The sequence below is a fragment of the Emydura macquarii genome, unplaced genomic scaffold (assembly GCF_026122565.2).
Source record: "Emydura macquarii macquarii isolate MOO-44397 ecotype Brisbane River unplaced genomic scaffold, CSIRO-AGI_Emac_v2 contig_2473, whole genome shotgun sequence".
In the NCBI taxonomy this organism is placed as follows: Eukaryota; Metazoa; Chordata; order Testudines; family Chelidae; genus Emydura; species Emydura macquarii.
This window is the reverse complement of record NW_027132610.1, coordinates 4,239,147-4,265,321: the sequence shown is the minus strand read 5'-3', so window position 1 is coordinate 4,265,321 and position 26,175 is coordinate 4,239,147. Positions and strand designations below refer to the sequence as shown.

Below are 26,175 nucleotides of genomic sequence, written 5' to 3'. Positions count from 1 at the left end.
AGTTTCTCAAGTATAGCACTTCTTGACTGGACTCCCTCTTCCTTGCACTACAGCACTAAAGAAACCCTGTAAGCACTGACCCAAGTTCAAGAAGTGCTGTACACTGCTTTTCAGGAGTCTCAGAAGAGGAGCTATGCGCTGCTTCCAGCAAGCCACCGACTCTTGCTCTGCCAGGGCATGGGTCTTCAGAAGATGAGCTATGCATAATGTGTTACCCTGTTACTGGCTGTTTACAGGAGAAAGATAAGTAACATACACACTACTCACAGAGAAAGAGAAAGGAAACCCTCACCCCCTCAAAAAATGAAAAACACTGAGTGCCATGAGACAGGAAACCAGTTGCAGGTGAGGAACTCATTAATATTAATAATAAAATTGCTTCCACTTAAGCAAAATTAGAGTATCAGATCCAAAAAGGGGATTCTGATTAAAACCAAATGTTAAACTAAAATATTATGTAAAACCTTAAATTTCCTAAGTTTGAGAACCTAAGTTTGGTACAGCACTAGTCTCACCAGTAAAAGATACAGTCAAACCTTCCCAAAGACCATAAGAATTAGGACAGTACACCAAAATTTCAAAGCCTCAGCTGGCTGTTCAGGCCAGAAATATTCCATGTACTTAGTAAGGAAAACTTACTACTTGGCAATCAAATGGCTCATCACCACCTCCGGATATGAATCTTGCTTTGGGTGTGAAGTCTTGAACTCTCATTCAGATCAGATCCTTGCAGATGTGTGTAAAATATTCTTGGCAAATTTTCCTGGGTCTTGATGTAGTTTGAGACAAAATCAATGGCTCCTAGTTGATTGGCTTCAAGGAAATTGTTATACCCATCAATGTTCGGAAAGGACAGGCATGATGAAAAAGCAGGAGGTGTTGCATTATACAATGATATATGCAGTTTTTTGAGGTCCAGAAGGAGGTGAAAAGCAGAACAGTTGAAAGTCTCTGGGTAAAGATAAAAGGGGTAAAAAATAGGGGTGACATCATGGTAGGGGTCTAATATAGACCACTAAATCAGGAAGAAGAGGTGGAAGAGGCGGAAGAGGCATTTCTAGAGCAAACAGCAGGAATATCCGATACACAACACCTGGTAGTAATGGGAGACTTTAACTACCCAGACATCTATTGGAAAAATAAAATGGGAAAACACAAAATTTTCAATAAGTTCTTGAAATGTATTGGAGACAGTTTTGTTTCAGAAGATGGAGGAAGTAATCATGGGGACACCATTTTAGACTTCATTCTGACCAACAGGGAGGAATTTGTAGTGAAACTGAAAGCAATTTGAATTAAAATGATCATGAAATGATAGCTTTCTTGATTCTAAGGAAAGGAAGGAGTGAGAGTATCAGAATAAAGATAATGGACATATCAAACTCAGAGAACCGGTAGGGAAGATCCCATAGGAAGGAAATCTAAGGCAATAAAGGAGTTCAGGAGAGCTGGCAGTTTCTCAAGGAGACAGTATTAAAAAGCACTCCTGCAAACTATCCCATTGCGAAAGAAAGCGGAAGAATAGTAAGAGGCCAATCTGGCATCATCAGGAGCTCTTTAATGACCTGAAAATCAAAAAGGAATCCTACAAAAAGTGGAAACATGAACAAATTGCTAAGAAGGAGTACAAAAGAACAGCACAAGCATGTTGGGACAAAATCAGAAAGGCTAAGTTAATTACCCTAGCAAGGGATATAAAAGGCAATAAAACAAGGTTCTTTAAATATATTAGGAGCAAGAGAAAGATTAAGGGAATGTAGGTCCTCATTACGGCTGGGAAGAAGAGCTAATAACAGATGATATCATGAAGACCAATGTGGTTAATGCCTATTTTGCTTCAAACTGAAAGGGTTAATGGTCACCAGATACTCACCACAATTAATGTTAACAACAAGGGGGAAGGAATGCAAGCCAAAATAGGGAAAGAACAGGTTAAAGTACATTTAAATGTATTCATTCTAGGGCATTTAAGGAACTATCTGAAGCAATCTCAAAACCATTAGCAGATATCTTTGAGAACTGATGGATCCTCAGTCTGGTACTATTCAATATTTTCATTGATGACTTTGATAATGGAGTGGAGAGTATGTTGGTAAAATTTGCAGATGAGCCCAACCTGGGAGGAGTTTTAAGCACTTTGGAGGACAGGATCAGAATTCCAAATAACCTTGACAAATTGGAGAATTGGTCTGAATTCAACAAGATGAAATTCAATAAAGATAAGTGCAAAGTAAAAAATAGGAAAGAAAAATTAAATGCACAACTATAAAATGGGGACTAATTAGCTAGGTGGTAGTGCTGCATAAAAGGAGATGGAGGTTATAGTGGATCACAAATTGAAAAAGTCAACAATGATGCAGTTGTGAAAAAGGCTAATATTCTGAGGTGTATTAACAGGAGTGTTGTATGTTAAACATGGGAGGTAATTGTCCTGCACTGCTTGGGACTGGTGAGGCCTCAGCTGGAGTACTGGGTCCAATTCTTGGTGTCACACTTTAGGAAAGATGTGGATAAATTGAAAACAGGCTACAGGAGAGCAGCAAAAATCATAAAAGGTTTAGCGAACCTGACCTATGAAGAAAGGTTAAAAACTGGGCATGTTTAGATTTGAGAAAAGAAGACTGAGAGGGACCTGATAAGACTTCAAGTATGTTAAGGGCTGTTATAAAGAGGACAATCAATTGTTCTCCATGTCCATTGAAGGTAGGACAAGAAGACTTAATCTTATTTGGTTAGATATTAAGAGAAACTTTCTAACCCTAAGGGTAGTTAAGCTCTGGAACAGGTTTCCAAGGGAGGTTGTGGAATCCCCATCATTAGAGGTTTTTAAGATCAAGTTGTACAAACATCTACCGGGGACGGTGTAGGTTAGTGGTTCCTGGGGGCCAAAAGTGGCCCATGGGGTCTTTCAAAGTGGCCCACTGCCTAAGGACCCAAGTGGAGCACATTGCTGCAGGGCAACAAGACCAGGTCAGGCTCCTTTTTGCACCCAAGGGGATGAGAGATCAGCGCTCCCCTCTTCCTGGCTGTAGCAGGGAGCATGGCAAAGTGCTCCGCCTGGGTCCATAGGCGCTGTGGTCCCTGCTGGAGTCAGAGGGAGGAGAGATCAGTGCTCCCCCTCCCCTGGCTCCAGCAGAGAGCAAAGCGCTCTCCCTGGGTCCAGTTGGCAATTATTTTGCCTTTCCATCCTTTAAGCCTTTCTTCCGAAGCCCAGGTTGAGTCATGACAGACCTCATCTCATATATGCAAGCTAATTCCCTCACAACCGCACAGCCATGCCTCAAGCTTCTAGGCCACATGGCAGCTTGTACTTATGTGGTCCAACCACACGCATCTCGGTCTGAGACCCCTGCAATCGTGGCTGGCGTTGGTCTACGCCCCCAGCCAACACAGTTTGGACATTGTGGTCACAATTTCCCTGCACGTCCTATCGTCCTTTACGTGGTGGACAAACTCTCATTCCATGTTTAAGGGGTTGCCTTTTGAAGGTCTATCACCCTCTGTGACGCTAGTCTCAGACACTTTGGATCTGGGGTGGGGAGCCCACCTCAACAATTTCAGCACTCAGGTGCTGGTCCCAAGAGGATCACTCCCTCCATATAAATAGCAGGGAGCTCAAGGCAGTACATCTGGCCTATCAGGCGTTCCTCCCTTACCTGCCAGGCAGAGGGTTCCAGATTCTAACATACACCACCACGATGTTCTACATCAACAAGCAAGGTCTTCCTCAGATTTCTGAGGGGCAGAATGGTTCAGGTCGTCACGGACAATACAGCAGCCATGTTCTACATGAACGGGCGGGGGGGATGCTCCTCGGCTTTGTGCCAGGAGGCCATCCATCTTTGGGACTTTGTAGTGAGGCACGACTTTCATATATCAGCCTCTCACCTCCCGGGGCTCAGGAATGACGAGGCGGATCGCCTCAGCAGGTCGTTCTTACACCGCCACAACTGGTCACTACACCCGGAGGTGGTGACCTCAGTTTTTGCAAAAGTGGGGGTTTCCCCAACTGGACCTGTTGGCGTCATCTTGGAACAGGAAGTGCCTGAGGTTCTGCTCGCTCCGTGGTCACGAGCCGGGCTCCCTCTCTGACGCGTTCCTTCTAGACTGGACTGGGACCCTCATGTATCAAGAGGGACAGAGCGGACATCATACTGATTGCACCTGCTTGGCCGAGGCAGCACTGGTACAGCATGCTGCTCGACCTGTCTATCAATACACCGCTCCCGCTCCCGAGGCACTACGACCTGCTCTCACAGGACCAGGGTCGCCTGCTGCACCCAGACCTGGACTCCCTCCACCTGACGGCATGGAGACTCTGTGGCTGACGGAGGGAGAGAGAGCCTGCTCCGTACAGGTCCAGCAGGTTTTGCTGGGCAGCAGGAAACCTTCCACTCAGGTGGTGTACCGGGCCAAGTGGAAACGGTTTACCTGTTGGGCGGAGTCCCGGGGCATCCCACCGAGCAGTTCGCCCATACAGGTGATTTTGGAGTACTTGCTCCAGCTAAAGCTCCAGGGTCTAGCACTGGCCTCCCTGAAGGTGCACCTGGCGGCTATTTCCGCCTTCCATCAACCAATGGAAGGACAATCCCTGTTCTCCCACCCCATGTCAGTCAGGTTCCTCAAAGGGGTGGAGAGGCTATACCTGCAGGTCCGTGACCCGGTGCCTCCCTGGGATTTGAACTTGGTCCTCACCATGTTGACAGGACCCCCCTTTGAGCCCTTGGCTACATGCCCGCTGCTCGTCCTCTCGTGGAAGGTAGCCTTCCTGGTGGCCATTACTTTGGCTAGGAGGGTCTCCGAGTTAAAAACTTTGACCTCGGAGCCCCCCTACACGTTCTTCTACAAAGATAAGGTCCAGCTGAGACCCCACCCGGCTTTCCTGCCGAAGGTGGTGTCTCAGTTTCATTATAACCAGGATATCTTACTCCCCGTGTTTTTTCCCAAACCACACGGTTCAGAGGAGGAGCAGAGATGGCACTCCCTGGATGTCAGACGAACCCTGGCCTACTACATCGAGTGGACCAGGCCGTTCCAGAAGTCAACACAGCTGTTCATGGCAGTGGCGGACCGGATGAAAGGCTCACCTGTCTCCACCCAGTGCATCTCCACCTGGATCACTGCCTGTATCAGGACCTGCTATGAGCAGGCGAAGGTGCCGCTTCCAGGAGCTGTGACAGCGCACTCAGCCAGAGCCCAGGCCTCATCCGCGGCCTTCCTGGAGAGGGTGCCCCTGCAGGACATCTGCAGAGCAGCGACCTAGTCGTCGGTCCACACCTTCATGTCCCACTACACCATCGTACAACAGGCGAGAGAGGACGCGGGCTTCAGCAGAGCTGTGCTGGCAAGGGTAGCTCAACGCTTACTCCTACCCACCTCCAAGGTATGGCTATTTAATCACCTATAATGGAATGGATCTGAGCAATCACTCGAAGAGAGAAAACAGGGTTACTTACCAGTAACTGTTGTTCTTCGAGATGTGTTGCTCATATCCATTCCAAACCCACCCTCCGTCCCCACTGTCGGAGTCGGCAGAAAGAAGGGACTGAGGGCCCTCAGGGTCAGCGGTGCCCTATGTACTGCGGCATGAGCGCGGTACTCCAGGGGGCGCCCGAGCCAACCCTACGGGGCTCGCTAAGGGGAAAAAAGTTCCAGGAATCTGTGCACGGGGCGCGCACACACCTATAATGGAATGGATATGAGCAACACATCTCGAAGAACAACAGTTACTGGTAAGTAACCCTGTTTTTTCCAGGAGGTTGTTCAAGAAAAATAACAGTCCATGGACATATCACACTCATCAACACCAAGATTAGCACAGGTCATTTGCAGGTTTAAACTAGTGTGAATGGTGGATTCTCTGTGACTTGGAGTCTTTAAACCATGATTTAAGGACTTCAGTAACTCAGCCAGAGGTTAGGGGTCTATTACAGGAGTGAGTAATTGAGGTTCTGTGGCCTGCAATGTGCAGGAGGTTAACTTAGATTATCACAATGGTCCCTTCTGATTTTAAAGACAATGAGTCTGTGACAATAAATGATCTGCTGGAACCTGCCATATCCATCTGGCATATGCCTGCTTTGATTTTGGCCACCTCCACCAGGAGAACAGTTATATCAAGTCCCTGCAACGGGATTTGAATATTTTTATTTTCATCCTTCACCCAACTCTCCAGTTGTGCAAGCAGTACAGGAGAGAACAAAATTGCAAGGTGCTCCAAAATCCACTCTGAGGGGAAAAGATCCCAAAAAACTGGATCTTTTAGGCTGGAAGGTTTACTTGTCAGCAAGACTTCAAATGACAGCAGCAAATTAGCAAGCATTGCTTTTTAAGTATGACTTTTTAAATTGGGATAAATTATCTAATTTTGTTGATAAATTGCCTTGAAGAAGTCCTCTCCTTATTAAACCGGTGGACAGAACCACTTAGGGTGTACAAAAAAGAACACTCTTCCACTCCTCTACCTCCAAAGGCTTTCGTAACAGAAGCTTCCACTCTAGGATGGAGGGCTTATCTAGGTCACCCTCAAATTCAGGGCCTATGGTCTTCTCAGGAAACTTGCTTGCACATAAATATTTTGGAACTCAAGGCAGCCGTCCACCAGGAATGTAAGGCTTTCCTTCCTCTTCTTCAGAGATCAGCAATTCAAGTACCGATGGACAATACCACAGCAATGTAGCATATAAACAGACAAAGGGGAGCAAGATTATCCCCACTCTGTCAGGAGACTACATGTCTATGTGAGTCTATTTTGCAGGAAATTGCACTGGTAGCTCTGTACCTCCCTTTACCACCTGTCAATGAGGGCTACTTTTCTGTTGGCCATTACAGCAGCTAAGAAGGTAGATCAGATTCAGTCCCTTATGTCAGATCCTCTGTCAGTGGTGTTTCACAAAGACAGGGTTACTCTTAGACTTCACACAAATTTTCTATCCACGTTTGTCTCTGAATTCTATGAAGCAAAAACTATTCTTTTTTCAAGAATCAGGCAGCACAAGATAATACTGAAGAGGTTTATTCACGGCACCAGGAAGACTGTCTCAAACAGCTTCAAATTCATGGTGTTACAGGAGGCACTTATATACAATTTTTTATTACTGAAACAATCCATTTACATTTCTTCTATCTATTCACTTATGAATACAGACATTGTTCTACCCAGAAAGAACAGGAGTGATAATGACAGATACAGAACATATGTGCAGAGACACTCTAATTACATCAAAGGATCTCTGACTGCACTTGGGAGGTGGGGGGAAATGGGTGGAGAAGAAGAATCCTTACAGATAGGAGGGTACATGACAGAGGGCTTGTAAGGAATGTGCTGTTCTCATTGTGAGGCTGAATCACTGAGTGGACATCTGGCCTTCCAAGTTATCAGGTATTTACATATGCCATTGTCCTTGAGGCTCTGGTATGCCTGCCTGTTAGTTATGTGAGTTTCAGCCTAGTTGAAAATTGCCTCAGGCATAACTGTTCCCTATACACCAATCTATTCACCTCCCAATTTTCTTTCCTAGACCTCACTGCCCCAAGTGAGGCAAAGTCTCATATGCTTGATGTAGGGAGAGTGCTGTAATTCTGTTTTGCCAGAAAAAGATCATTCAGGAATACACCCAGACTATTTGTAACCTTGCTGATGAAGTCAACAGGCAACCTGTAGCCACACAGAGGTTATCTAAGTGGATCTCTGACTATATAAGAATGCATTATTAATTAGCCAGGCAAGATCCCCATAGCCATTCCATAGGGCTCAGCAGGCTAGCTGCCAGGTTGGGTAATATTTCCATACTTGAGATGTGTAGAGCTGCTATATGGAGCTCAATTCACATATTTATCACTCTCTTTTCACTAATGCAGGTCTCCTGATTGAAGGCCAATTTTGATAGGACTGTCCTTAGTCATTAATCAAGTAGGACTTTTCATACACACCTCCAAACAAATTGGCAACTGCTTGTTATTTACCAAGAGTGAATTTTATGTTAGACAGTCACTTGAAGAAGAAGAAAGAATGGTTACTTACCATACAATAATTATGGTTCTTCTAGGTGTGTTGTACACATGAATTCCACAACCTACCCTCCTTCTCTGCTATGACAGAATCCTACTCCTCTGGGATACTGTATTGGTGGAGGAATTGAGGGGTGATTGGGCCTGCTGTGCCCTTAATACCCTTGGGTTGTGAGGCACAAGGGCATCCAAGGTGCAAGTGCAGCCACAGTGGACACTGATAGCCAAAAAGAATCCAGTCTTCTGTGCATGTCTGTGCACCAAGAGTGGAATCTGTGTGGACAGCACACCTCAAGGCACCACAATTATTGCAGGGTAAGTAACTGTTATTTTTCTTTGCTTCTGGTTCAGAGCAGGCTGTATGTCTTTGCTAATAAAAGCTGAGTTTTATGGCACAATTCTAGGAGAGATCCTGCTCATAACACCACAGTGGTGGTGATCCTTATTTTCCCAATTTAAGCATGAATTAATTTTGCATTGCCCATATTAAAAAGCCCACACACACTCCTTATACTTCTGATGACTACAAAGATTAAATTGCAGAAATCTTAACTGAGCATCAATTTCATTTGACTTTCACATAGTGTTACTGCTTATCCTTAGCTGTTCTCAGAGTGATAAAGGGGAACTGCAAACACTTCACTAATCTTAACAATTTGATTCCAAACTAATGAAAAAAGTATGTCACTTTAAAAAAATCTGAGTGCAATATTTTAGCAAAATTCCTTTCTTCAGAGTGTTGCTACAGGTTTACTAGTTTTTGTCAATAAGTAAATTTTACAAATACCATAAACAAGGAATGGAATGGTTCTGCGTATTATATTTATATTGTTATTCTGGCATTGAAATTAGAGGCCCCATATATAGCTGAACTGTTCTCAAGAATATGACTTGTAAAACAGTACCGCCTAGTCTAGGTTGGCAGCCATTGTTGGCATGAATTGTTATTAAAAATAATTCATGCTAACACTATTTAAGTGCCAGTGTAGAAAAGGCCTCAAAGTTCTATCTCAAGAACTTGACTAAAATCTGGTTAAAATACGGTGCTGATTTTTCAAAGAGGCCATACGGCATTTTCTTTTCTGGAATCTTACAAAGAAATTTTGTGGAATTAAAATATTTTGCAGGTTAACAAGGCCTGGACTAATTGAGTAATGTAAATGTTTACATTCCTTGTGTAACTAGGGATACTGTGCTAGTGTGGATAAAGTCCAAGCAATAGAACAACATTGTTTAAATCAGTATTTAATATCAACATTTCTCCCTTTTGACACCTGTTAGTAGATTAGGCTAGGAAAGAAACATGCCGGGCAGATTATAACAAATGAAGTGTGGAAAACCTTAAAATATCAACTGTGTATTGATGGTTGCTGTAGTCTGAGTCTGTACTGACAGGGCAACCTGTTAAAAACCACAATTTGGATAACAAATAACCTAAGGGACAAACAAATATTGGTTGTTTAATAAGGTGGTGATCTAATAAAGTTGTACTGAGTGTTTGGGGTGGGTGGTCTGTGAACCCTGGAAGCTACCTAATTAGGGTGGCCTCATACAGGTTTTACTTCACTAGCTACATGATTTTTAATCTGTTTGTGCTTGTTTTAGAATATATAACACAGGAGACAATGTAAGCTGCTTATATCCACAACTGCATTAATTGAGAAAAAATGTCTTAAATTGTCCTGCATGGAAGCCTCTTAAAGGAGTAAATGCTGTTATGTCTAAGAAGAATTTTGCCTGATCTTAAAGACAAACTGGGCAAGACATCACAGTAGAATGAATCATCCCAAATAGTTGCCAAATAATCAAATGATACAGCATTCCTGTTAGTTCCTTCTGCTGTTCTTAAATCAATTTTAAATTGTTTTAAAATTGATCAATAGCTATATTCTGAGCTTTCATGGTTTTTCTCGTGTATCTTGGGTTTGTTGTGGTATATATAATTTACCTTGTTTCCTATTTTAAGTAAAATGCATGTCATTATTCAGAACTTGAAAAATCCATCCACCTTGGATGAGTACCATCAACATCTGCAATTAATGTAGGGACTGCCCTACATTTTGAGTGTATTGACAGTTAAATATTTTGTTTTTCTCTTGGGTCGTAATACAGAAGTATCACTACTTGTGAGGAGTACCGACAACATCCAGTGGACTCTCTGAGAAATTACAGGTATGGCATTCCAAGGGAACCATCCTCAGAAATGGATCCAAGCTTGTGTTTCCTATTCAAAAATGAATTGATATGAACTACATCACCTGCCAGATTTCACACTTGTAATTAAGTAGACAAAAAATGTGCTGGGGTGACAGATCTTTAATTATCAATTGTCGTGAGAGTAAGTGTTCACAGTTGCTGTTTTCACCAGCTGCAGAGCCTGGAAAAAGGAAAATTCTAATAAACACAAACATGCTAACTGCTCCTCAAAAGATTTTCCATTGACTCTGAATCCCCTTGGTGTAATGCAATGTTTTCTGTAGAAATCCAAATCCCACTAAGAATTTTCTACATTACTCTTGGGGATTTCTCATTATTTTCTTGATCAAAATGGTATATAGTTCTTCTTCGAGTAGCGTCCCTATGGGTGCTCCATGCAGGTGTGCTGGTGTCCTTGCACTGCTGATGGGAGAACTTCAGTAGCAGTGACTGTTAGGCCCGACATGCGCTGTCTTTCCTCATGCTGCGCCACAAAGCTACTCAGTGTTTGGGGGCTAATCCCCCTCAATTTCTTCTCAACTGCTCTGGCTAGAGATGGAGCCATTAGCAGTCTGTTAAGACTTTGCTTTATTTTACATACCTATAGTTAGTTAGCCGCCTAGTTATAGTTGTTGTTTTCGCCTTCCTTATTTTACCTTTGAAAATAATAATAATAATAAAAATTTTTAATTCCTTTCCTGCTCTTTTCTCCCCCATTGGGGACCCTTCCCCCCAACAGGTTATGCCCAGTTTGCTAGGCTTCAAGAAGCGCCCCATTTGTAAAGAGGCAATCCCAGTTGTGGATAAGCACTCTCAGTGCATTCACTGCCTCGGGGAAGGCCACATCCATCAGAAGTGTGATCTTTGCCAACAGTTCTGACCAAGATCCCATAAGGACAGAGAGTTCCGCCAGAAGATCATCTTCGTGGAGGTGGCTCTTCGACCCTAGTCACCTGGTAGACATGAGTCCTCCCCACAGCCTTCTACACCTAAGGGCTGTGGGTCAAAGAAAGAAGCTGCGAACCCCTCTCATAAATCATCTAAGAGAGCAGGAAGTCCCCACAGTGAGCCCCGAGATAGCCGTAAGCAATCTCCATCTCATTCAGTATCTTTGACACCATCAGCACTGAGACCATCTCAGTCTGACATTCGTGGCTCATAGAGGCCAACAGCAATCAGTACCGCTGACAGGTCCACAAATCCGATGGGCACGAGCACCAAGTCATTAGCACCAAAAGACAGGACATAAGCACTCCTCTAAAAAGACTCCCCCGGTATGTGAGTCCACATTGGTACTACCAGCAATGGGTTGCCTGGCACCAGAGTGACCAGTGCAGACAAGAAGCCCATCCTTTCCCTCCCCCAGCACCACCACCACTGATGCCAGGATGAATGGTACCAGCAGAATCCAGCCATTCCAGGGACCTTCACATGCTGGATGCACTGGTGTTCCCACCTCTCAGTACAGAGACCTTGCACCAAGCCTTCACCAAGCACAGGAAATATCCCCACTGCTATGTGATGCCCCTTTGCACTCTAGCGAGGATTCAGATATTGAGCCAGAGGAGGTAGTGTTGCAGTACTCTTCCCAAGCCCATATGGTGCTCACTATCAACAGAGCCCAAAGATATACCTATAGATGGCCCCACCACCATCATCTTGGTATGGTCAGCCATGTTGCCACCACCAGGCTCTATGCCACCGCCACCCCAATGGCCATATTGGGACCCTTGCGCGGCGCACCACCAGAAAGCCTCTCAGGCTTCATGCCTCACCTGAGAAACCTCGAGACACACCCCCTCAGCCACAGCATCCAGGGCTTCAGGACCTCCACAAGACATAGAGGATCAGGAGGCTGGTACTGAGGAAGAAATGATACCGAGGACCATATCCTCCTCTTCTCCAGATGAAACCATCATGCCTCCCCCCCATCTTTGGCAAACGACTTTTGCCTCTTCCAGGAGCTGGCAAAGAGAGTGGCAGGCATCTCCAGACACTATTGGAGGAAGTCAGGGACACCCACCATCAAATCATTGACATCCTCCACTTTTCCTCCTCCTCAAAGATTGCCTTCCCTATTAATAAGGCCATTTCAGACCTTGCAAAGACCGTGTGGCAAACCCCAGTGTCAGTGGCGCCTACATGCAAGCAAGCAGACAAAAAATACCATGTCCACACCAAGGAATCCAAATTCCTATTCTCCCACTCACCACCCAACTTCATCATGGTAGACACTGTTAATTCCTGGATCTGACAACACCAGTCAAAGGCTACCCTCTCTGCTAGGGTTTGGAAACACCTGAATCTTTTCAGTAGAAAAGCCTACTCTTCAGCCACTCTCCAATTCCATATCACCAACTACCAGGCCCTGCTGAAGAAATATGATTCTATAAATTACTCAAAACTGAATGACTTTATTGAAAAGACTCCAGAAGCACATCATGACCAATTTAAGGCCATTATCCAGGAGGGCCAAATAGTGGCAAAGACATTGCTGTAATCTGCCCTTGATGCAGTCAACACAGTGGCTAGGTCCATCTCCGGGACTGTGGTGAGGTGACAGTCCTCATGGTTCCATCTGTCAAGCTTCCCAAAAGAGGTACAGTCTACCATTGAGAACCTTCCTTTTGAGGGCACAGAGTTCTTCACTGAGAAGACAGATGCCTCCCTTCACACCCTGAAGGACTCCAGGGCCACTCTCTGGTCCCTGGGTATCTATACACTGGGACAAAAGACTATTTAGTCCCCAATCCCAGCATAGACCGCACACATCTCAGTACAAATCTTAACACCACTATCAGCCACAAAGAAAGAAAGGGAAATTCCCTAAGCGCAAAACTGGCCCACAAGCACCAGTTTTGATGGGTGGGTCAAGATGCTGTTAGACCACTCCTCCTAACTTAAGCATCTTACCAATGTTTCACACCCATTTTGCCACCAATTGGCCGCTTTCCGCAATGCCTGGGAACACATAACATAGGACTGCTGGATCCTAGAGATCATTCAAACTGAGTACTCCACCCATTTTACCTTTCTATCCCCTCCAAAACACCCTTCCATCCCTCTTCAGGGACCCTTCTCATGAGAGTTTATTACGACATGAGGTAGATAGTCTCCTTCAGTTAGGAATCATAGAATCAGTACCTCAACATCGATGAGGCAAGGGATTCTACTCTCGTTATTTCTTAAAACCCAAAAGGAAGGGAGGGTGGAGCCCCATACTAGACCTCTAGAGCTCTCAACAAGTTTGTCAAGGCTCAAAAATTCATGGTAGTCACCTTATCACTGATAATTCCACCGTTACACCCAGAAGTACTGCACGACATATTTGGATGGCGGGTAACACCATCCGCAGACCTGTTTGCCACTCACCTGAACAAGAAATGTCCACACTATTGCTCCAGAATGGGGTGGGTCAACATTCCCTGCGTGATGCTCTCCTCCTCCCCAAGAACAAGGAATTTCTCTACTTTTTTCCTCAGTTTCCTCTATTGTCAAAGGTCCTGCTGAAAATAGAGACACAGCCCACATCATTCTGATTGCTCCTACTTGGCTGAGACAGACTCGATACCCTTACCTGTCACAGCTCGCACTATGCCCACCAATCCCTCTCCTGACCATTCCGCACATCCTCTCAGAACAGAGGATGTACCTTGCATCCCAACCTGGGGATTCTCCATCTCAGAGTATGGCTTCTGCTTGGTTCCAATACCTAAAAAACTCCTGTTCAAGGGAGGTACAAGAAGGTGTGTTGCACAGCAGAAAATCCTCAACTCAACGTACGTACCTGCAAAAATAGTCCAGATTTCAGAATTGGTGCTCTTCACAACAAATTTCTGCAACATCCACATATCCTAGAATATGCTTTGTCCCTAAAGAAATTGAGTCTATCTTTAAGCTCTCTCAGGGTCCACCTACCAGCTATAACTTACAAAGTTTGCAAATCAGATCAAACTGGGAGGGGCTGCAAGTGCTTTGGAGGTTAGAATTAAAATTCAAAATGATCTGGACAAACTGGAGAAATGATCTGAAGTAAATAGGATGAAATTCAATAAGGACAGAGGCAAAGTACTCGGCTTGGAAAGGAATAACCAGTTGCATGCATACAAAATGGGAAATGACTGCCTAAATACCACAGAAAGGGATCTGGGGGTCATAATGGATCACAAGCTAAATACAAGTCAACAGTGTAACACTGTTACAAAAAAAAAAAAAAAAAAGCAATCATTCTGGGATGTCTGGAGTATTATAAGCAAGACACAAGAAGTAATTCTTCTACTCTACTCTAAGGTGATTAGGCCACAATTGGAGTATTGTGTCCAGTCCTGGGTGCCACATTTCAGGAAAGATGTGGACAAATTGAAGAAAGTCCAAAGAAGAGCCACAGAAATGATCAAAGTTTTAGAAAACATGAACTATGAGGGAAGATTGAAAAAATTGGGTTTGTTTAGTCTGGAGAAGAGAAGACTGAGGAGGGACATAACAGTTTTCGAGTACATAAAAGTTTGTTACATGGAGGAGGGAGAAAAATTGTTCTCTTTAACGTCTGAGGATAGGACAAGAAGCAATGGCTTAAACTGCTGCAAGGAAGGTTTAGGTTGGACATTAGGAAAATCTTCCTAACTGTCAGGGTGGTTAATCACTGGAATAAATTGCCTAAAGAAGTTGTGGGATCTCCATCATTGGAGATTTTTAAAAGCGGGTTAGACAAACACCTGTCAGGGATGGTTTAGCTATTACTTAGTCCTCTCATGAGTGCAGGGGACTGGACTAGATGACCTTTCGAGGTCCCTTCCAGTCATATGATTCTATAACAGTTTTCTGCCAACCTGTTGAGGGATACTCAGTGCTGTCACAACCAACCACTAACAGGTTCCTCAAGGGTATACTAAATTTCTTCCCATGACCTCGATTTCCAACTCCCATTTGGAACCTAAATCTAATACTGAAGATTGACTAGGCCCTCTCTCCAGACTATGGCCATCTGTTTGCTGACATATCTTTCCATGAAAATGGCCTTCCTGACTGCGATTACCTCAGCCAGGAGAATAGGAGAAAGAGCTGCTCTGATGGTGTATCACCCCTATATAGTATTCTTCCTGGACAATCTTATGTTTAGGCCACATCCAAAATCATCCCTAAGGTGACCTTCCCTTTTCACAGGAATCAATTGATTCATCTTCCAATCTTTTACCCCAAGCCTCACTGAGACAACAGAGAGACTGTATTGCATACTCTGGATGTCAGAAGAGTCCTGTCTACCTGAACAGGACTAAGGTTTTTAGAAAGTCCCCTAGACTTTTCTTCTCCATTGCGGAAAGATCCAAAGGCTCAGCAATATCAGCCCAAAGGCTTTCCAAATGGGTCTCAACTTGCATCAAACAGTGTTACCAAATTTGCAGTTTGACCTTTCCAGACTCTCTTTGAACACACTCCACAAGGTTGATTTCCTCATCTGTTGCCTTCTTCAAGAATTTCCCTATGTTGGAGATCTGTAGAGTGGCAACATGGACATCAGCCCGCACTTTCACACAGCACTATGCGACCACTGGGGACGCTGCTGCCAATGCCATCTTCAGCTCCACAGTACGGTCATCTGTAACAGACCTGACTCCAAAGTCCCGGCCCTCTGGAAGGGGCACTGCTTGAGAGTCACCTAAGTGGAGCACCCATAGGGGCACTACTTGAAGAAGAAGTTACTCACTTTGTGCAGTAACGATGGTTTTTCAAGATGTGTGTCCTCTGGGTGATCCACAACCCACCCTTCTCCCCTTTACTTCAGAGTTCTTGTCAATGACTCTGTGGTAGAGAAGGAGCTGAGGACGGTTAGCCTGCGTACACTGACTAGCCTCATGTCTCTCTTTGTGCTGTGTCAACACATGTGCAGGCCCAATGGACACTGCTACCAAAGTGCTCCCATCAACAGTGCAGGGAGGCAAGTACACCTACAGTGGAGTACCCATAGGGGGGGATACATCTTGAAGAATCATAGTTACTGCTTAAGGCGAGTAACCTTTTTTTTCTTCTTTGAGTGCTTGCTCATGTCCATTCCATTGTAGTTATGTGCATGCCCCGTGCCTGGTTACCTGAAAACTTTTCCCCTTAGCAGATCCCATAGGACTGGCTTTGGTGCCCCCTGGAGTCCCACACGCATGGCGCGGTATATGAGGCTCTGTCGGCCCTACACCCCCTCAATTCCTTCTTTCCACCACTGACAGTTACTGGAACTGTGTTCTTGCTTGCTTCATCAAGTGCCTCTTAGCTGTAGCCTTTTGTTTTTATAAGTACTTGTTAAGTAGTTGTTTAGATAGTTATTTACTGTTGTAATAGATTTGGTAGTCCTGTTAGGGACCTCCACTCAGCATCGGGGTATGCCCCAATCTCCGGGTTTTAAGTCTTGTAAATCCTGCGGGAAGGCCTTCCCGATTAGCGACCCCCACGAAGACTATTTAAAGAGCCTTGGGGAGTCTAATCGGAAGGACAAGTGCCACATCTGCAAGGCGTTCAGACCAAGGACTCAAAAGGACTGAGATATCCATCTGAAGATCTTGTTAATGGAGGCGGTGCTGAGACTGGGGTTGGAGCCATCCTGCTCCCTTTCGGCACTGAGCACCAGGTTGGTGCAGAGTGCTGCGCCAGCACCAACTCCATCACAAAGGAAGAAGCCCAGAAAACAGCGCCTGGCAGATGACCACTCTCCCATGCGGAAAAAGGTTAAGGACGTGGGGTCGAGCTGCAGGCTTCGGTACCAAAAGGCTACCAGTTGCCCAGATGCTGCTCCTGCCTCTTCTTACCGTGGGTGGTCCCCCTCGCCATGTCGGTCCAGGCAGCAATGCCGCCGATCACCAGAATCGTCCTCCCTGTCCCTGAGACATCGGTCAATGGAGCACCAGGATAGAGGGCACAGATACCGCTCTCCCTCCCCTCAGTACCATGAGACGGTCGAGCTCCGGATGACGTTGGTCACCGGCAGTAGGATCCGGCAATTCCAGGGGGAGAAAGGACCAAGTGGCTCTCCCCATCCAGCCTCCCCAACCTGAGGGGCAAGGGCAAGGTCCTTGCCTAGCCCCTTCATGGTGGCCTCAGGGCCAGTGACCACCCTAGTGGCAGTACTGGAATCCCTGGAGGTTACAGGTGACCTCGGGACCCTACCCCCTTGTCTTGTCAGGGGAGCAATCGGGGACCCCAGCACTGCCGGCGGAGGCCCATGACTCTGAGTCAGGGGACAAGTCGGATTCTATAGAATGTACAACTGCAGGGGCTTTTGCGCACTCAACAGAAGTGCCAGCCCCTCTGGCACCAAGTCAGTCATCCTTTTCCTCTCTGGACAAGGCACTGGTAGCAGGCCCATTGGCATCTCTGGACGACTTCTGGGTGCACCAGGAGCTCCTAAAAAGGGTGGCCTCCAACCTCGGACTAGAGGCAGAAGCGCTGCAGGAGCAGACTGACTACCTGTTTAATGTAGTGACAGTGGCGGCACCGTTCCAGGTTGCCCTGCCAGTGCATGAAGGTGTCCTAAAGTTGGCCAAGGGCATCTGACAAACTCCATCTTCCCTACCCCTGACTTCAAAGAGGGTGGAGAAAAAGTATTACGTTCCCGTGGAAGGGTTTGAATACTTGTTCACCCACCCTGTGCCGACCTCCCTAGTGGTGGAGGTGGCAAATGAAAGGGACAGGCAGGGTCAGCCTGGCTCAACTCCCAAAAACAAGGACAGCAAGAAACTGGACTTGTTTGGGAGAAAAATGTATTCACTGCCAGCCTCCAGTTTATCATCGCCAACCAACAGGTTTTTAGGGAGGTATAATTATAACTTGTGGGACTCCCTCAAGCGTTGTGAGGAGGCATACCTCTGGATCAGGCCCAAGATTTCTCCACAGTTTTGGAGGAGGGCAGGACAGTGGCCAGAGCGGCTTTACAGGCTGCCTCAGACATGGCTGACTCAGCAGCAAGGGCAATGGTCTCGGGGATCTCCAGGCGCCGTTGCTTCTGGCTCCAGTCATCTGGTCTCTCCCAAGAGGTGGAGCAGTCCATACAGGACCTACCGTTCGACAGAGCTGCACTCTTCTCGGAGCAGACGGATGCGAAGCTCCATGGGCTTAAGGACTCAAAGGCAACTCTGCGCTCGTTGGGTCTGTACACACCGCAAGCTTCCAGTAGGCAGTTTTGGCCCCAGCAAAGCCAGCAGCAGCAGCCCAGGTTCCCGGCGCAGTGTTTCAGGACCTATGGGAGGAGAGGGAGAGAGAGGAACATTAGGCGGCGCAGGCAGAGCCCGCTTTCTTCCTTGATTGCACAGCCGCCTACCTCCCAACGCTCAGGCAGTCAGCAGCACTCATTTTGATGGTGCGCACGAGGACAGTATTCCAGCCTCGTACCTGGATCCTGCATCCCCACCTCTCCTAAACCATCTTGCTCCTTTCCTTCCAGCCTGGGCCGATATAACATCGGACCACTGGGTCCTGGGCACCATTGGAATGGGTTATACCCTCCAGTTTTCCTATCTTCCTCCCTGCACCTTCCTGTCTCCGTCCCTCTTCAAGGACCCTTCTCATGAGCAACTCCTCTTACAAGAGGTACACAATCTTCTCATACTGGGAGCCGTAGAGGAGGTCCTGCTGGATATGAGAGGATGAGGTTTCTACTCCTGATATTTTCTCATCCTGAAGGCCAAAGGAGGACTCAGACCCATCCTGGATCTGCAGAGCCTAAACAGGTACATCAGAAGGCAAAAATTCCGTATAATTTCCCTGGTCTCTGTTATCTCTCCCTGGATCCAGGAGACTGGTATGCTGCCCTCGATTTGAAGGACACGTATTTTTACATATCAATCTTTCCAGGTCAAAGAAGGTTCCTCAGGTTTGTGGTGGGGGGTTCCCACTACCAGTTTACAGCCCTCCCGTTTGGCCTATCGTCAGCCCCAAGGGTGTTCACAAAGTGCATGGCAGTGGTGGCTGCGTATCTCAGGCGTCGAGGGGTACAGATCTACCTGTATCTGGACGACTGGTTAATCAGAGGCAGGTCGAGGGCTCAGGCCCAAGCCAGTCTGGACCTCATGCGAGCTTCCTGTCACAGGCCGGGCCTGCTAGTAAACAAGCAGAAGTCTACTCTGGTGCCTGTGCAAAGGATAGAGTTTATCAGAGCAGTCCTTGACTCAATGCAGGCCAGATCATTCCTGCCACAGCAAAGGCCATGTCCAGCCTGATCAGGAACCTCCAGGCCTTCTCCCTTACATCAGCACGAGTCTGCCTACAGCTACTGGGCCATATAGCAGCATGCACTTATGTGCTCCGCCACGTCTGCCTGAAGCTCAGACCGCTTCAGTGATGGCTGGCCTCGGGTTATGCCCCAAGCAGGCACCCCGTAGACAGGGTTGTCACGGTGCCCTCATGGGTCCTGGCCTCCCTAGAGTGGTGGTTAAACCCCTGAATGGTGATGGGGGGAATGCTCTTTGCAGACAGGGGTCCCGCAATGACTCTCGTGTCAGATGCTTCGGACCTGGGTGGAGGGTGCACATCAGCTCCAGTCACAGTATCCAGGAGACCTGGTCGGAAGAAGACCAGGGTGCTCCACATAAATGTCAGGGAGCTCCAAGCAATGCAGCTAGCATGCGTAGTGTTCCTTCCCTTCTTGAAGGGCAAGATGATTCAGGTCCTAATGGACAACACTGCCACAATGTATTATATCAACAGACAGGGTGGGGCTTGTTCTCCAGCCATCTGTCTGGAGGCCGTGGGTCTCTGGAATCTAGTGATAGGCCATGATTTTCACCTAGTGGCCTCTCACCTCCCTGCTATCAAGAACGCCACAGTGGATCAGCTCAGCAGGTCCTTTGTACCTTCTCACGAGTGGTCTCTCCACCTGTCAGTCGCTGACATGATCTTCCGGAGGTGGGGATTTCCGCAAGTGGATCTCTGTCTCCAAGGTCAACAAGAAGTGCAGCCAGTTCTGCTCCTTTCAAGGATGGGACAAGGGGGCCATGTCAGACACCTTCCTCATTCCCTGGTCAGGGGAACTGCTGCATGCCTTCCCCCCATTCTATTAATACACAAGGTCCTATTAAAGGTCAAGAAAGACAAGGGGAGGGTCATCCTTACTGCACCCACGTGGCCCAGGCAGCACTGGTTCATGACGCTCCTGGAGCTGTCGGTCGCCCCTCCCCTGGAGCTACCAATGTGGCACGACCTACTTTCCCAGGACCAGGTGCGCCTTCTGCACCCGGACCTGGAGTCCCTCCACCTGACAGCGTGGAAACTGAATGGCTGAACTTGCAGGAACAATCTTGCTCGTCTCAGGTGCAAACTGTACTGATGAGTAGCAGGAAGCCCTCCACGAGGTCATTATATTTTGCCAAGTGGAAGAGGTTCACTTGCTGGGCCACAGTGCAGCAGATTACGCCCCACCAGGCACCGATCCAGGTGGTCCTAGACTACCTGTTGCACCTCAACTTCAGGGTCTAGCTACTGCGTCACTAAAGGTGCATCTGGCTGCCATCTCAGCCTTCCATCCCCGGATTCACAGGAAATCAGCTTTTTCTCGCGCCATGGCGGTGAGATTTCTGAAGGGCATAGAAAAGCTCTACCCACAGGTAGATCCCGTACCCCCTGGGACCTGAATTTGGTCCTCTCTAGACTATCGGGGGCAACATTCGAGCCTATGGCAACTTACCCACTTCTGCTGCTGTCATGGAAGGTGGCCTTCCTAGTAGCTATCACATCGGCTAAGAGGGTGTCTGAAATCCCTCTCACTCACTTCGGAGCCGCCCACCTTGGAGCCGGCCTGTACAATTTTTTATAAGGATAAGGTCCAGCTGAGGCCTCACCCGGCCTTCATGCTGAAGGTGGTATCACAATTCCACACCAATCAGGACATTTTTCTGCCAGCGTTTTTCCCAAAGCCGCACGCTTCCAAAGAGGAAAAGAGATGGCATACGCTGGATGTACGCAGAGCCCTGGCTTTCTACTTGTAGAGGACAAAGTCGTTCTGTAAGTCCACGCAGCTGTTCATAGCGGTGGCCGAAAGGAGGAAAGGTTTACCTGTCTCGTCGCAATGAATCTCCTCCTGGATAACCACCTGCATATGCTTCTGCTATGAGCAGGTGAAGGTTCCACTACTGGGCAACATCACAGCTCACTCCACCAAAGCACAGGCATCTTCTGCAGCATTTTTGGCACAAGTGCCTATGCCTACAAAGCTGCTACGTGGTCATCGGTTCATAGCTTTATGTCCCACTATGCTATTGTGCAACTGGCTAGGGATGACACCAGATTCGGCAGGGCGGTGTTGCAGTCAACCAACCTATGAACACCGAAGCCACCTCAAAGGTACTGCTTGCAAGTCACCTACAATGGAATGGATGCGAGCAAGCACTCAAAGAAGAAAAGACAGTTACTTACCTTGTAATTGTTGTTCTTCGAGATATGTTGCTCATGTCCGTTCCATGACCTGTCCCCATCCCCGCTATCGGAGTTGATGGCAAGAAGGAACTGGGGGTGTATGGCCAGTAGCGCCTCATATACTGCACCATGCGTCCGGGACTTCAGGGGGTGCCGAAGCCAGCCCTACAGGATCTGCTAAGCGAAAAAGATTTCTGGTAACCGTGCATGGGGCGCGCATTCACTTACAATGGAATGGACATGAGCAACTCATCTCGAAGAACAACAGTTACAAGGTAAGTAACCATCTTTTCCATATCTTCTTTCTCACCAGTGAGTGGGTAGAAAGCACAGCACTTTACAACAAGCTATAGAAGTGTGGGTGTGCAATTCAGATTGACTTTAAACTGACCTTGTGGTAGGTGTGACTGACAGCTTTAATATGAGCATCAGTTCATATGACAAGGTGTTAGCATCTTCTCCCTACAGGATATTTTGAACATGTTAAATTTATGTTGCATTTTCAAAGTGCTGTGCAAACATTAAACTCCATCCCACTCCTGTCAGAATCTCCCATGTTCCCATAGGAAAACTGAGGTAAAGGTTGTGACTTGGTCTAGACCATGTAGCAAATCAGACCAACTTTTGTTCCAAAATATTCCTGATTTAAGCCATGCTCCAATCTTCCCTTGTTTACAGCAAAAGGCCAACTCCAGGATTCCTGTGCTAGCTGCTCTGGCAGCCCATATAATCAATCATCCCTCTTCCACTAGTAGTCTACTTTAAAAACAAAATAGACATTCCATGGCCTCTTGAAGCTCAAAACCATGCCCCACCATACAGGGATCAGTTGGGCAAAACAAGTGAAAATCACCCAAAATAAATAGCTCCCGTTCAGATGTTACCTCCAGTTTTCAGCAGCATTCTGCATGACCATACTCCCACAACCTTTCCTGCTGAGGTTGTAGTTGTGAAGAAGGCAAATTAATTTTCAGGGCCAGAGGGTCTCTCTTTAAGTCTGTCAATTTCTTTTAAAGTATAAAAGATTCCAACTCAGCTGTTTGGATAACTTCTCAAATCTTCAGGCTTATCTGAGACCTGACCTTACAGTATTTTGATATCCTGTGCTGCAGCACCCTGCAAGTCTAGCCAAAGCCACCTACCTGCTCAACACTTTACGTCAACTTACTGTTCCATTGTAGTAGCCACCCAGTTTTGTGCAAGAAGCAAGGTTCTTTACAATGCATATACTTTGGTGTCCTATTCTGTCAGAGGAACTGCAGCACTTATTTCTTTTTAACCCAGCTCATCTGCCGTAATGTCTAGACACAAAAGCTGAGGCAAGGCAGCAGCAGTAAAACTTCAGAATCTCCTTGCTTTTGACAGCTTGTGTCTTAGCTGTCTCATTATTTTAAAGTATTGCTTTGTTTAATAGTAGCTTAGCTATTGTCATTGATTTGTTCTGCCACAACAGGTCTACTCTGAGACCTTGTACTGAAGATGTTTTTCACTCTTTATAAAGCCAACTAAGAACTTGCTTGATTACTCTCCAGTCAAAATGTTCTATGGCAATAGTATAATAGAACACCTTGCGATGGAAATCGCATTTGTTACTCGATATAATGAGGCATTTTTTGCAGAAAGACAATGCGGTGGTCCAGGTTTGGATTAATATGGCTGTAGGAAGGTGCTGTGACCTTCACCGGAATCTGAACCCAAGGAAGGGCTACAATGGCCGGGCTGGACTGAAACAGGCCCAGCAGCGAAGTCTGCCCGGCAACCAAAAGGCCGGGCAGTAATAGGACCACCCGATCAGCCCAATCAGCAGCAGCGGGGCGGAGTCTCTACCGGAAGAGGCAGTATAAAAGGCAGACCCCGGGGCTCAGTAGAACAAAGACTGCCATTGGAGGCAGACGTGCTGCCCTGCCAGCTGAGGCCTAGGCCAGAGAGGAGCCGAGCTGACACCAGGGACACTCGCCTCCCAGAGCAGAGGCCCCGATCCTGCCTCAGGGCCTGGGGACTGGGTAGGGCCTTCGGGTAGCTGGACCAGGCCACCGTGACTGGGCTGGGCTACTGGAACCCCAGAACTGGACAGAGCCCCCCCGAGCAACCCAGATGGGAGATACCCCCCCAAGGCCGGACGGGACCTGTAGGAGCTACCTGATGCCACACCCCCAGAGACAGGACAGGACCTGGAGGAGCTGCCTGCTGCCGAGCCATCCCAAGAGCCCTGTGACCTGGAGGAGCTGCCCCTCACAGAGGAGCTCCCCACCTTACCACCTGTGGACAAGGAGGGATTGACGGATGTACCTTGGATCGAGTACCCCAGCGACTCTGAGGACCCTGAGGAGACAGGTACCTGGGGGTACGGGGAGGAAGTGGCCCAGGGACAGCCATAGCCGTGGCTGAGTCAGGGGCAAGACCCCCGTCGACGTGTTGCAGCGGGAGCCCCACCGACTCAGTGGCAAACGCCTTTGCCACTGCTAGGGCCCTGGGCTGCAACGCAGTGGAGACGGGTGGGCCTGCGCCCCCCTCCCCCCTTGCCTAGCCACCCTGGGAGAGCCTACTCCTCCATACTGCTACAGATAGCGGAGCCACTGCTCGCCCGCCCTGCCTAAGGGCCGGGGCAATTGACGGCTTGCTCGCCCACCCTGTCTAAGGGCCGGGGCAATTGACGGCTTGCTCACCCGCCCTGCCTGAGGATCTGGACTATGACAAACACGGAGATGCTATTCCCCATTTAGGAAAGCGCTGTGGCCTTCCCCGGAGTCTGGACCCGAGGAAGGGCCGCAGTGTCTGGCTGGATCTAACAGCCATCCAACAATGGCACATAGTGGGGAGGGGCATTACAAATATGTAATTGTTAATATTGATAGTTTGCTTGTAATTTTCTTTAACGGCACTAGTCCTACCACAATATTTTTAAAAATTAAAGTAGAAAAGAAGTTTGTAAAACTTCTGTTGCTCTTTTTGGAGGTATATGGTTTCTCCCCTCTTGCAGGCTCATTTTCTCCAAAAATATATTTGTTTGTTAGTGTAACTAGTCCATTTCAGAGCTTCACAAACCAAGGCAAAACAAATCAAATCACCACTTCTCAGCCAAATCACCAGCCAAAGCACCAGTCTGAACCAGGAGAGATGAGATGAGGCAGAGGGGAGAGCAGCCCAAAAAATAACCAGGCTTGCCAGAGGAAGCAAAGCAGGATGGTAACTGAGGAGCCCAAGTCTGCAACAACAAGAAGCAAATTGGGCAGCAGGCAGGAGAGAGGAAGCTGAATAAAGCTACAGTAGAATCTCCAGGGCTGGCTAATGCTGAAGGAAGGCAGTGACAAAGGCCAGGGGTCCCAAGATTCTACAGTTGTAAAGTTTTTATAAATTATAAATTATAAATTATCTAAGTTATGGTTTTTATTCTGCTGTCTCCAGTGTAGACATATCTGGCCTGAAGCCATCCCTTGTGGAGATGTCAGGGGAGAAAAGGTCCAGGCCCACATTACTAACCACTCTTTTAGGATGAATGGTATGAGGAAAAGCAACATTATAGTAAGGTTGCTTGCACCCACATACATAGCATGGAGGAGCAGATGGAGTGTCCCCAAATGTTGCTCTGTGGTGGTAGGTGGGGACAAATGCAACTCCTGCTAAGGGGCCACAAATCCTGTTGGAAGTGGATTGGACCTGGAGGGCCATCTACTCAATCTGCTATGGCATCTTTGCAGAAAAATTGGGCAACAGGATAAATCCACTGGCATCTTGCTTGGTTATGGAAGGCTGTGATTGCTGGCTGATTGTGGGTGGGGTTTGTCAGTGTTTGGCGTAAATGAAAATACAAAAAAGACATTTAGATACCGCTGCCAAATTACAAAAATGATGCATTTAAAAACAACTATATGTTATGAGAAACTTGCATTTCTTGATACCTGATCTGAATATTTATGCTTATCATGTGGTTAGTGTAAGATAGTAACATTAACTTTTCATTTCCTTGCTTTTAAGCGCTTGGTTTTTTTAACAGGTGCAATAGGTCAATGGTTCTAAACCAGGGATATGCAGAGGTCTTTCAGGGGGTATATCAACTCATCTAGATATTTTCCTAATTTTACAACAGGCTACATAAAAAGCACTAGTGAAATCAGTACAAACTAAAATTTCTTAAATGACTTTATACTGCTCTATGTACTATACACTGAAATGTAAGTACAATATTTATATTACAAATGATTTATTTTATAATTGTAAGGTAAAAATGAGAAAGTAAGCAATTTTTCAGTAATAGTGTGCTGTGTATTTTTGTATTTTTATGTCTGATTTTGTAAGCAAGTAGTTATTAAGTGAAGTGAAACTTGGGAGTTGACACAAGACGAATCAGACTCCTGAAAATGGTACAGTAGTCTGGAAAGGTTGAGAGCCACTGCAATAAGTAACTTCTGTACATTGTCACTTTCAAACTTCTCTGGTTTAGGTTTTTTGGATTTGGAATTTGTATTAGAGCTAGGTTGGGCTATGGGACTGTGAAATGAAATTGAGTAGTTCTATAACAAATATCCCATGAATGAGACATCCTCTGTTACAAATAGAGGCATCTTGAAGGCATTCTAT

At 46.7% G+C, this 26,175-nt stretch overlaps 1 protein-coding gene across 2 annotated transcripts in view; it reads left to right on the top strand.

Annotated features, from left to right (window-relative positions):
* Positions 1–26,175, top strand: part of SKA3 (spindle and kinetochore associated complex subunit 3) — a 66,198-nt gene that overhangs the window by 34,754 nt on the left and 5,269 nt on the right. For both annotated transcript variants that reach the window (XR_010922578.1, XR_010922579.1), the window contains exon 11: positions 10,123–10,182. The gene's annotated coding sequence lies outside the window, so the exon portion shown is untranslated. The remainder of the gene's footprint in view (positions 1–10,122; positions 10,183–26,175) is intronic.